Below are 13,531 nucleotides of genomic sequence, written 5' to 3' on the forward strand. Positions count from 1 at the left end.
AGGACTTCAATTGACACTTTCCGAAAGTGGACATACAGAAAGCCAAGAGACATATGAAAACATGCTCAAAGTCACCAATCATCTGAGAGATGCAAATCAAAACTACAATGAAACCATCTCACACCTATCAGAATGGCTGTCAGCAACAAATCAACAAACAACAAGTGCTGGTGAGGATATGGAAAAAAAGGAACCCTCGTGCACTGCTAGTTGGAATGCAGACTAGTGCAGCCACTGTGGGAAACAGTATGGCATTCCTCAAAAAAGTAAAATTGGAACTCGCATTTGACCCAGTAATCCCACTTCTAGGATTATATCCCAAGAAATCAGAAACACTAATCAGAAAGGATATATGCACCCCTATGTTCATAGCAGCACAATTTACAATAGCTAAGATTTGGAAACAGCCCAAGTGCTCATCAGCAGATGAATGGATTAAAAAACAGTGGTACATCTACACGATGGAATACTGTAAAAAAGATGGAACTCTTACCATTTGCAACAGCATGGATGGACATGGAGAGCATTATGCTAAGCAAAATAAGCTAGTCAGAGAAAGATAAATATCACATGATCTCACTCATTTGTGGAATATAATGAACAACAGAAACTGATGAACAAAAATAGATCCAGAGACAAAGAAGCATCGAACAGACCGTCAAACTTCAGAGGGAAGGCAGGGATAGGGTCGGGGGGAATAAGAGATCAACCAAAGGACTTGTATGCATGCATATAAGCATAACCAATGGACACAGACACTAGGGGGGTGAGGGCATGTGCTGGGGGTGGGGTTGGGGGTGGCCAGGGAGAGGTCAATGGGGGGAAAAGGAGACATATGTAATATTATGTATAATACTTTAAACAATAAAGAATTTAAAAATTAAATTAAAAAATTTTTAAATAAAAAAAATAAAGATTTTATTAATCAGGATTCCTATTTGCAAACAACAGACACTGATTATGAAAATCATTCAAATGATATGGGACAATCTCAGAATTCAGAAATGCTGAGAACAAAGCTCAGAGAGGCTGAGCAGCCAGGACATATCTCAAAATGATATCACAGAACTGGTCTGGCAAAGATACCATGGCTGCTGCCACTGAGCACCACCTTCACAGCTTATAACCACCAACACTACGGACTCTGGATATGGACCAGGAGAATTAGAACCGCTACCCTGCTGCCTCTGGTAACTGCATGTAGCTGCTGGTGGTGTCTATACCCATTTCCAGAATGTATGCACTACAATATTGTTCCTTCGCATCACTAACTTCTGATTCCAACACTGGGGTGGTACCTAGCTGTGGGGAAAGCAAATATCTGGGATCCATGACTTTTGCATTAGAATCAGACTCTGCTCTGTGTGGAGATTCTTCTAAACATGGGAAAGGAATTCAGATGCTAAGTGACCATGAGAGAGGCAAATTTCACCACAGTCTACCCTTTTGGCTCCCCAAAATCAACATATACGTTTCTCCCCACACTTACACTACTTTTAAAACAATAATATATAACATAATGCAACTACCTCTTATATCTTTAATCCCTCTTAAACATGATTAAACCAAAATCTCAATTATTGTACTCAGGATCATCTCAGGATGATGCTCAGCTATCTTTTAATTCTCTTATATTCCATCTTGAAAATTTGCCCACTATTCTTTAATTTAACAAGCATCTTTTTCTATATCAAATGTTGAGGGAGACGAAGAACAAAGAGAAAAATCAGCCCCCAAATATATCGATATGTACATTAAAATGCAACTGAATCCAAGGCCATAGCTGGTATTTATAACTTGCCTTCTCAACTACCCACTGTGATCTTTGTGGATAGCCAGCAGCACCTCAGCTAATCAAACCTTTATTCTAAGACTTGAATTCTTGAAAGAATTAAATTACATCCTAGAATTACATCTCCCTATGTAAGGTTACGATAGTTTTTCTTTTTAAAGAAATTTGTTTATTGATTTTTAGAGAGAGGAAGAGAGAGGAGAGAGAAACATCTATGTGAGAACATAACATTGATTGCACACCCCCCACTGGGGATCGAGCCCACAACCAGGGCATGTGCTCTGACGAGGAATCGAAACAGCAACCTTTTGGTGCACTGGACAGGACCCAACCAACTGAGCCACACCAGCCAAGGCTATACTTTCATAAATTTTTACCACCAGATTTCCCATTACTGGTCAACAACCCACCAAAAATTATGCCTCTTTCTTAGTGGTGCAACTATTAGTCCTTCCATTTGGAGAGAAACCAACTGGTCCCCAAAAATGTCAGTGAGATGACACGCCACTGTAATTTTATGGGATACTTCTCCCACCCTCTGACATAATTGTTTTTTACAAAGGCATGTAGGTCATTGCATCCTAATGTCATCAATGCAGTGGGCTAGTGTGTAGCAGCCTGTGGACTGATGAAACAATAAATCCTCCTGTAGCACAGAGTCAGAATTGAGCTAAGTTTGATGGCAGACAATGAAGTTGTACTGCTGTCCCTCCTAGGAAAAAGATATTCTCACTTTATTGGAGTCAAGAATAAATATAATTTGTTAGATGAACAGCTAGATATTAGTTACCAGGACTTATGTTTATTTCCCCCAAAAAAGGAGACCATATGGAATAACAAATTCAATTGGGGTTATCACCTAATTAACTTTAAAGTAATCCACTGTCATTCTCTAACACTCATTTGCCTTTTGCACAGTCAAACTTGTGAGTTACATGGGTCTAAGAAAGGAACCACTATCTTTGTGTCTCCGAATTCTTTGATGATGGCACTAATATCTGTGGTTCTATAAAATTTCACTATGATGATAGGAAAGAAGAATTCCAGGGGCTTCCACTTGGCTTTCCTACCATAATAACTCTTACTCTATAGGTCAGAAAGACAATACAGAGATTATGCCACATACTAAATATGGTAAATTTCTATGGTAATATGCCAATAAAACACACAAAAAGTCAAATCCAAAACATCAATTGCCAAAAATGCAGGAATATGTTATTGAGGATCGAATAAAATGCTCCGGGTGAGCCAAACTAGTACTGATCCATAGATCCAGATCCAGAGCTTTCTAAGCACATCTGTTCTGGTTGAGGCATGGCACCACCTGGTGGAAATGATCTAATCTTGTTTAAAATTTAATAGAGGTGATTCTGAGTCCTGTGGATGGCCAGGACTTCCAGAACAACTACAATAATTCCAGGAATATTCTGACTAGTTAGCATTGGTTTAATTGGTCCAAATTAGGAATATTGGGGTCATCCTCTACCTCATATTACCCACAGAAGCTAAATATTGACAAAGAACACTCTCTATAGGTCTATTTTTTAAAATATATGTTTATTGATTTCAGAGAGGAAGGGAGAGGAAAATAGAGATAGAAACATTAATGATGAGAGAGAATCATTGTTTGGCTGCCTCCTGCATGCCCCACACTGGGGATCGAGCCCGCAACTCGGGCATGTGCCCTGATCAGGAATCAAACCATGACCTCCTGGTCCCTGGCTCAACCACTGAGCCACGCCAGCTGGGTTCCATAGGTCTATTTTTTAAAGTTGGTGTTCATTCAATGAGAGCATTTCTCAGTGCTTTAATGAGAGAAGTATCTCCTGGGTTCTTTCAGGACATAATAGCTAGAGGGGAGATGAACAGATTGCAAAAGAGAAATCCACTATAATGTTCCAATTTCTTTAAATCTTTAGATTCCTCCTTGTACCTTATATCAAGTAATAACAAGAAATAAGAGTTATAAAATTTGGAAAGGAAGAGGTAAAATTATCATTATTTGCAAATGAATGTATTACCTATCTAGAAATAGTAATAGAATCTAGATATAGCCTGGCTGTGGTGGTGAGTAGATGAAGCATCATCCCATGGACCAAGAGGTCCCGGGATGTGGGCTCAATCCCCAGTAGGGGGCATGCAGAAGGCAGCCAATCAATTATTCTCTCTCATCATTGGTGTTTCTGTCTCTCTCTCCCTCTCCCTTCCTCTCTGAAATCAATAAAAATCTATTTTAAAAAAATAATCTAGATACAAACTATTAGAACTAATAAGTTCAATAAGTTCTCTGCATCAATATACAAAACCAATAGCATTTCTCACACCATCAGTAAGCAACTAAAAGTATAATTTAAAATAAAATACTACTAATAATAACCAAAAATATGCGAAGTATTTGGGCATTAATGAAAACTATATAAGATGTCTTATAAAAAAAAACTTTTATGAGAAGGATCTATTACCTTTGAGACAGCATGGAGGGACCTAGAGAGTATTATGCTAAGCAAAATAAGCCAGTCAGAGAAAGACAAGTATCATATGATCTTACTCATATGTGGAATCTAATGAACAAAATAAGCTGATGACCAAAATAGATCCAGAGACATAAAAGCATGGAACAGACTGAAACCTCAGAGGGAAGGAGGAGAGGGTGGGTGGATGGAAAGAGATAAAAGAACTTGTATGCATATATGCATAACCCATGGACACAGACAATAGGGTGGTGAAGGCCTGGGGCAGGTGGAGGGCGGGGAGGGTGAGGGGTCAGCAGGGAGGGGAAATGCGGCAGAGCAGGCTAGAAGGGGTCAATGGGGGAGAAAAGGGGACATATGTAATACTTTCAACAATAAAGATTTAATTTAAAACAACCTTTATGAAAAACATAGAAGTTGATCTGAATAAATACAGAGCCATACTCTTGGAATACATGGCAATATTTTAAATATATCAATTCCACCCAAGTCAACCAATACATTTGATGCAATCAAGAGTCAAAATTTCATCTGTGTTCAGTAACCTCAATTGGTTAGAGTCTCATCCCAATATGCCAAGGTTGTGCATTCAATCGCTAGTCAGGGCACATACAAGAATCAACCAATGAATGCATAAATAAGTGGAACAACAAAAATTGATGTCTCTCTCTCTTTCTCATCCTGTTCTCTCTCTAAAATCAATTTAAAAATTCATTTAAAAAACCAAACTTTCACATAGATTTTTGAGGAACTCAATAAACATTTCTACAAATTATTTAGGGAGTAAAGATTTACAAACAACTAAGTCAATTAATTAATTTTAGAAAGCGAGGGAAGGAAAGAGAAAGAAACATTGGTCAAATGCCTCCTGCATGCCCCCTACTGGGGATCAAGCCCACAACCTGGGCATGTGCCCTGACTCAGAATTTAACCTGCGAACTTTTGATGACAACAATGCTCAACAAATTGAATCACATTCGCCAGGGGTCAATTAGGAGGCAGGGTTCAACCCCAAAACATCCTGAGCCTACTCTGGGCACCACACCCCCTCCAGTACACAGCTGTGCTCATGGGAATCCCATGGTCTGGTCTCTGGGCTCTTACCTCAGTACCTTTGTACCCTGACTGATTCCCTCCCATCATACAATTGTCCCTCTCTTTATTTATTTATTTTTCCCACCTTCTCTCCCTGCTCTTAAAACAGCTGGCTTCTCATCTTCATAAAAAGAGAATAGTAAAATAGACCAGGGCAGATATTCCCAATGGGGAATATGCAACTGTTTTGAGATATGAACTAAATCTATGTGTAGTAATATGGAAAAATATTCAGCATATTTTAGATTGCTAAGTGAAAAAACAAGTCACAGAAGAGCATGTCAAAATAAAAGCATATATTTTGTATGATTCCATGTGTTTTGCTAAAATTTTTTTAAATTTCTCTATCTAATCAAAGGTCTAAACCAATGGTTCTCAACCTTCCTAATGCCGCAACCCTTTAATACAGTTCCTCATGTTGTGGTGACCCCCAACCATAAAATTATTTTCGTTGCTACTTCATAACTGTAATTTTGCTACTGTTATGAATCATAATGTAAATATCTGATATGCAGGATGTATTTTCATTGTTATAATTTGAACATAATTAAAGCATAGTGATTAATCACAAAAACAATATGTAATTATATATTCAATATGTGTTTTCCTATGGTCTTAGGTGACCCCTGTGAAAGGGTCGTTTGACCCCCCAAGGGACCCACAGGTTGAGAACCACTGTGCTAAAGGGACTGCTGTAAAAAGAAGAAATAGGAAGAGAAGAAGGAACACAGGCATAAAGAATAAAAATGGTGACAAACAAGTACCTATCAAAAATGACTTTAAATGTAAATGGATTAAATGCCCCAATCAAAAGACATAGGGTAGCTGAGTGGATAAGAAAACATGACCCATATATATGCTGTCTACAGGAGACCCACCTCAGAACAAATGACTCACACAGACTGATAGTGAAAGGATGGAAAAAAAATTTTTCAGGCGAAAGGAAATGAAAAAAAAAAGCTGGGGTAGCAATACTTGTATCTGACAAATTAGACCTCAAAGTGAAGACTATAACAAGAGATAAGGAAGGCCACTTCATTATACTAAAGGGAGCAATTCAACAAGAAGATATAACTCTGGTAAACATATATGCACCCAATAAAGGAGCACCCAAATACATAAAAAAAACTTCTGAAAGATATCAAGGGAGATATCCACAGCAATACATACAGTCATGGTCTGGGACTTTAATACCCCACTGACACCACTGGATAAATCCTCTAAATTAAAGATCAGCAAAGAAACATCAATCCTAAATGACTCACTAGATCAGATGGAATTAATTGACATCTTCAGAACATTTCACCCAAAAGCCACAGAATATACATTCTTCTCAAGAGCACATGGGTCATTTTCAAAGATAAACCACATATTGAGACACAGGCAAAGTCTCTTCAAATTCAAGAAGATATGTATGCATCCATATAAGCATAACTAATGAACATAAGATACTGGGGGGTAAGGGAGGGCAGGGGTTTGTCAAGGGCGGGGGGGAAAAAAGGACACTTATGTAATACCCTTTGTAATACTTTTAGCGAAAAATTAAAAATAAAAATTAAAAAAAAATTCAAGAAGATAGAAATCATAACAAGCATCTTCTCAGATCACAATGGCATAAAATTAGAAATCAACTACAATGAAAAAAAATTAAACACTTGGAGGCTAAATAGCATGCTATTATATAATGATTGGGTTACCAAAGAGATCAAAGAAGAAATAAAATGCATCCTGGTAACAAATGACAATGAAAACGCAGCAATACAAAATCTACGGGACACAGTGAAAGCAGTCTTGAGAGGGAAGTTCATAGCTCTACAGGCCTACCTCAAAAAACAAGAAAAAATGGTAATAAATTATCTAACCCTACAACTCAAAGAGGTAGAAAGAAAAGCCCAGTGTAAGCAGAAGGAAGGAAATGATAAAGATCAGAGCAGAAATAAACAACATAGAGACCAAAAAAACAGTACAAAAGATCAACAAAACCAAGAGCTGGTTCTTTGAAAGGATAAACAAGATTGATGAACCTCTTGCCAGGCTCACCAAGAAGCAAAGAGAGAAGACCCAAATAAACAAAATCAGAAATGAAAGAGGTGAAGTAACAACGCATCCCACAGAAATACAAAAGATTATGAAAAAAATACTTTGAACAACTCTATTCTAATAATCTGGACAGTCTAGATGAAATAGACATGTTCTTAGAAAAATACAAGCTCCCAAAACTCAATCAGGAAGAATAAAAAAAACCTGAATAGGCTGATAACTACTGAAGAAATTGAAGCAATCAAAAATCTTCCAGCAAACAAAAGCCCTGGTCCAGGTGGCTTTACAGGGGAGTTCTACCAAGCATTCAAAGAAGAACTAAAACCTATCCTCCTCAGACTATTCCAAAAAATTCAAGAGGAAGGCACACTTCCAAGCTCTTTCTATGAAGCCAGCAATACCCTAATTCCAAAACCAGATAAAGATACCACAAAAAAAGAGAACTACAGGCCAATATCCTTGATGAACATAGATGATAAATTCCTCAACAAAATTCCAGCTAATTGGATCCAGCATTACATTAGAAATATCATACACCATGACCAAGTGGGATTTATTCCGGGGATACGATGATGGTACAATATCTGCAAATCAATAAATGTAATATATCACATAAACAAATTGAGAGACAAAAATCACATAATCATATCAATCGATGCAGAAAAAGCATTTGACAAAATCCAACATCCTTTCTTGATAAAAACTCTCAGCAAAGTGGGAATAGAGGGATCATACCTCAACATAATAAAACCTACATGACAAACCTACAGCCAACATCATACTCAATGGGCAAAATCTAAATCCATTTCCACTAAGAACAGGAACAAGACAGGGATGCCCACTTTCACCACTCCTGTTCGATATAGTACTGGAAGTGCTAGCCATGGCAATAAGACAAGAAGAAGAAATAAAAGGCATCCAAATTGGAAAAGAATAAGTAAAACTGTCCTTACTCACAGATGACATGATACTGTACATAGAAAACCCCAAAGACTCCATAAAAAAACTACTAGACTTAATAAATGAATTTGGCAATGTAGCAGGATACAAAATTAACATCCAGAAATCTATGGCCTTTTTAGACACCAACTAGAGGCCCAGTGCACAAATTCATGCACCAGTGGGGTTCCTCGGCCTGGCCTGCGGGATCGGGCCAAAATTGGCTCTCTGACATCCCTTGAGGGGTCCCGGATTGTGAGAGGGCACAGGCCAGACTGAGGGACCCCACCCGTGCACAATCAGGGCCGGGAGGGACGCGGGAGGTTGGCCAGCCAGGGAGGGACCACGGGAAGGCTCCAGGGTATGTCCAGCCTGTCTTGCTCAGTCCTGATTGGCCGGACCCCAGAAGCAAGCTAATCTACCAGAGTGTCTGCCCCCTGGTGGTCAGTGAACATCATAGTGACTGGCCAACCAGTCGACTGTCTGCCCTCTGGTGTCAGTGCACGTCATAGGGAGAGGTTGAGTGGCTTTAGCATATCATTAGCATATTACACTTTGATTGGTTGAACGGACGATTGCACGACCAGTCACTTAGCATATTAGGCTTTTATTATATAGGACTAGAGGCCCGGTGCACAAAAATTTGTGCACTCGGGGAGGAGGGGAGTCCCTCAGCCCTGCCTGTGCCCTCTTGCAGTCTGGGACCCCTCGGGAGATAACGACCTGCTGGCTTAGGCCTGCTCCCGGGTGGCAGAGGGCAGGCCCAATCCCTAGGTGCAGCCCCTGGTCGGGCTCAGAGCAGGGCCGATTGGGGAGTTGGGGTGCCGCCCTTTGTCATGCACAGAGCAGGGCGGATCGGGAGGTTGCAATGCCACCCCTAGTCACGCTCAGGGTAGGGCCGATTGGGGGGTTGGGGCACCGCCCCCTGTCACACTCAAGGCAGGGTTGATAGGGAGGTTGCGGCGCCATCCCCTGTCACGCACAAAGCAGGGCCCATCAGGGGGGTTGGGGCTCCGTACCCTGTCACACACAGAGCAGGGTCGATCAGGGGGTTGGGGAGGTCCCCCCTGTCACACACAGAGTAGGGCCGATAGGGGAGTTGGGGCACCGCCCCCTGTCACACACAGAGAAGGGCGGATCAGGGGGTTGGGGCGCCACCCTCTATCACCCACAGAGCAGGGCCGATCAGGGGGTTGCGGCGCCGCAACTGTCACACTCAGGGCAGGGACGATGGGGAGGTTATGGCTCTACCCCGTCACACACAGAGCAGGGCCCGGGGGGGGGGGGGGCGCACCCTGTCACACACAGAGCAGGGCTGATCAGGGGGTTGGGGCGCCTTCCCCTGTCACGAACAGAGCAGGGCGGATAGGGAGGTTGTGGCCCCGTCCCCTGTCACATACAGAGCCACAGGGCAATCAGGGGGTTTGGTCGCTGCTCCCTGTCACGCTGATCCTGGTGCCGGGAGGCCTCACCGCTCCGCTGATCCCGGTGGTGGGAGGCCTCGCTGCTCCGCTGATCCCGGTGCTGGGAGGCATATTACCCTTTTACTATATAGGATAGAGGCCTGGTGGTTTGCCCTGAAGAGTGTCCTGGATCAGGGTGGGGGGACCACTTGGGTGCCTGGCCAGCCTGGATGAGAGGATGATGGCTGTTTGCAGCTGGTCACACCCCCTTCAGGGTGGGGGTCCCCACTGGGGTGCCTGGTCAGCCTGGATGAGGGGATGATGGCTGTTTGCAGCTGGTCACACCCCCCTCAGGGTGGGGGTCCCCACTGGGGTGCCTGGCCAGTCTGGGTGAGGGGCTGAGGGCCGTTTTCAGGCTGGCAGGTGACTGAAGCTCCCAACCTGTCCTTTTTTCTTTTTTTTTTATTCTGGGCCAGCTTTTGCTCTGAGGCTTGGCTCCAGCTCTGAGGCCTCGGCTGCTGAAAGCAGGTCTGGTTTGTTTGGGTTCTATAATCGAAACACTGTTTCAACTCCAGCTCTGAGGCCAAGCTGGCTGAAAGCAGGTTTCTGGGGTTTTGTTTAGCTTCTATATTTGTAACAATGTTTCTTAAACTGCAAGCTCAGAGGCCGGCAAGGCAGGCGGGGAACGTTGGCTTCCTCCATCACTGAAGCAAGCAAGCCTCCTGTTCGCTTCAAGCTGCCTGGCTGCCGGCCGCCATCTTGGTTGGCAGTTAATTTGCATATCGCCCTGATTAGCCAATGGGAAGGGTAGCAGAGGTACGGCTAATTACCATGTTTCTCTATTATTAGATAGGATAATGAACTCACAAAAAGAGAAATTTAAAAAAAATCCTATTTACCATTGCACCAAAAAAATTAAGATACCTAGGAATAAACTTAACTAAGGAAATAAAAGACTTGTACTCAGAAAACTATAGGACATTGAAAAAAGAGATAGAAGAAGATATAAACAAATGGAAGAATATACCATGTTCATGGATTGGTAGAATCAACATCATTAAAATGTCCATACTACCCAAAACAATCTACAAATTCAATGCAATCCCCATTAAAATGCCAACGGCATATTTCAAAGACCTAGAACAAACTCTCCAAAAATTCATATGGAATAAAAAAAGACCCCAAATAGCCGCAGCAAACCTAAAAAAGAAAAACAAAGTTGGAGGGATCACAATATCAGATATCAAGCTATATTACCAAGCCATGGTTCTCAAAACTGCCTGGTACGGGCAAAAGAACAGACATATAAACCAATGGAACAGAACAGAGAACCCAGAAATTGACCCAAGCCATTATGCACAATTAATATTTGACAAAGGAGGCAAGAGCATACAATGGAGTTAAGACATCTCTTCAATAAATGGTGTTGGGAAAATTGGGCAGATACATGCAAAAAAATAAAAGTAGACCACCAACTTACACCATACACACAAAAAAACTCAAAATGGCTGAAGGACTTAAATGTAAGACGGGAAACCATAAAAATCTTAGAAGACTCCATAGGCAGCAAAATATCAGACATATATTGTAGGACTATCTTTACCAATACAGCTCCTAGGGCAATGGAAACTAAAGATAAAATAAATAAATGGGACTACATCGAAATAAAAAGCTTCTGCACAGCAAAAGAATCCATCAACAAAACAACAAGAAAGCCCACTGCATGGGAGATTATATTTGCCAATGCTATTTCAGATAAGGGTTTAATCTCCAAAATTTACAGAGGACTCATACAACTTAATAAAAGGAAGATAAACAATCCAATCAAAAAATAGGTCAAGGACCTAAATAGACACTTTTCAAAAGGGGACATACAGAAGGCCGAGAGACATATGAAAACATGCTCAAATTTACTAATTATCTGAGAAATGCAAATCAAAACAACGAGATACCATCTCACACCTGTCAGTATGGCTATCATGAACAAATCAACAAACGACAAGTGCTGGCGAGGATGTGGAGAAAAAGGAACCCTTGTGCACTGCTGGTGGGAATGCAGACTGGTGCAGCCACTGTGGAAGACAGTATGGAGTTTCCTCAAAAAGTTAAAAATAGAACTCCCCTGCCCTAACTGGTTTGGCTCAGTGGATAGAGCGTCGGTCTGCAGACCAAAGGGTCCCAGGTTCAATTCCAGTCAAGGGCATGTGTACCTTGGTTGCGGGCACATCCCAAGTAGGGGGATGTGTAGAAGGCAGCTGAATCAATGTTTCTAACTCTCTATCCCTCTCCCTTCTTCTCTGTAAAAAATAAATAAAATATATATTTTTAAAAATGGAACTCCCATTTGACTCAGTAATCCCACTTCTAGGACTATATCCCAAGAAACCAGTAATCCCACTTCTAGGACTCAGTAATCCCACTTCTAGGACTCAGTAATCCCACTTCTAGGACTATACCCCAAGAATCACCAATCAGAAAGGGTATATGCACCCCTATCTTCATAGCAGCACAATTTACAATAGCTAAGATTTGGAAACAGCCTAAATACCCATCAGCAGATGAGTGGATTAGAAAACAGTGGTACCTCTACACGGTGAAATAATACACCGCTATAAAAAAGAAGGAACTTTTACCATTTGCAACAGCATGGATAGAACTGGAGCACATTATGCTAAGCGAAATAAGTCAGTCAGAGAAAGATAAATATCACATGATCTCACTCATATGTGGGATATAATGATCAACATCAACTGATGAACAAAAATAGATCCAGAGACAAATGGCAGGGGAGTGGGGGGGATTAGAGATCAACCAAAGGACTTGTATGCATGCATATTAGCATAACCAATGGACACAGACACTGGGGTGGTGGGGGCATGCCCTCAGGGGTGGGAGTGGCCGGGGGGGTGTCAATCGAGGGAAAAGGAGACATATGTAATTCTTTAAACAATTAAAAAAAATAAAAATTGGTAGTTACAAAATAGTCATGATGTATAATACAACATAAGGAACAGAGTCAATAATGTTGTAATAACTATGTATGGTGCCAGGTGGGTACTGGAAAATATCAGGGGAACACTTTATAAATTTATGATTGTCTAATGACTATGCTGTATGACTCAAAGTAATACAAAATAATATTGAATGTAAACTGTTTGAGGTGAGAAACCAAGATGGCGGCATAGGTAAACACCGGAAATTGCTGCCTCCGACAACAACTTCAAAAATACAACTAAAAGACAGAACGGTCATCATCCAGAACCACAGGAAGGCTGGCTGAGTGGAAATTCTACAACTAGAAGGAAAGAGAAGAGCACACAGACTCAGAGGAGCTACGAAAGTAAAGTGCAGAGGTACGGAGGCTCCGGCGCGCGGGGAAGGGCTGGCACCTGAGGATGCGGCTGTCTTTTTGAATCGGGAGGGAGTCACAAGCTCCCGACTGCTCTGAACTCCGGTTCCGGGAAATCTCTGTGGTCCCAGGGCTCATACGGGGAGAAACTGGACGGTCTGGCAGCAGGCAGAACTCGGAACTTGAGGACGGCTTTCCCTCAGAGGTGCTGGCAGCAATTACCGGGACACTGAGACGCGCGGCCCCTTAGGGCAGGACTGAGAATCAGCCATAGCTGCTTGCTCCGCCCTGTTGATTCCGAGACCCCGCCCCATCCAGGCTGCTGCAAAGGCTTTTGCATATGAATGCCAGGGTCCTTTGCAACCTGAAAATTACCTAACAAATTGCAGCTGGGCCAGACAGACCCAGAACTTCCAAGAGAAGGCCCAAGGCCCCACAGCAG

Source organism: Myotis lucifugus, unplaced genomic scaffold (assembly GCF_000147115.1).
Source record: "Myotis lucifugus unplaced genomic scaffold, Myoluc2.0 scaffold_14, whole genome shotgun sequence".
Taxonomy (NCBI): domain Eukaryota; kingdom Metazoa; phylum Chordata; class Mammalia; order Chiroptera; family Vespertilionidae; genus Myotis; species Myotis lucifugus.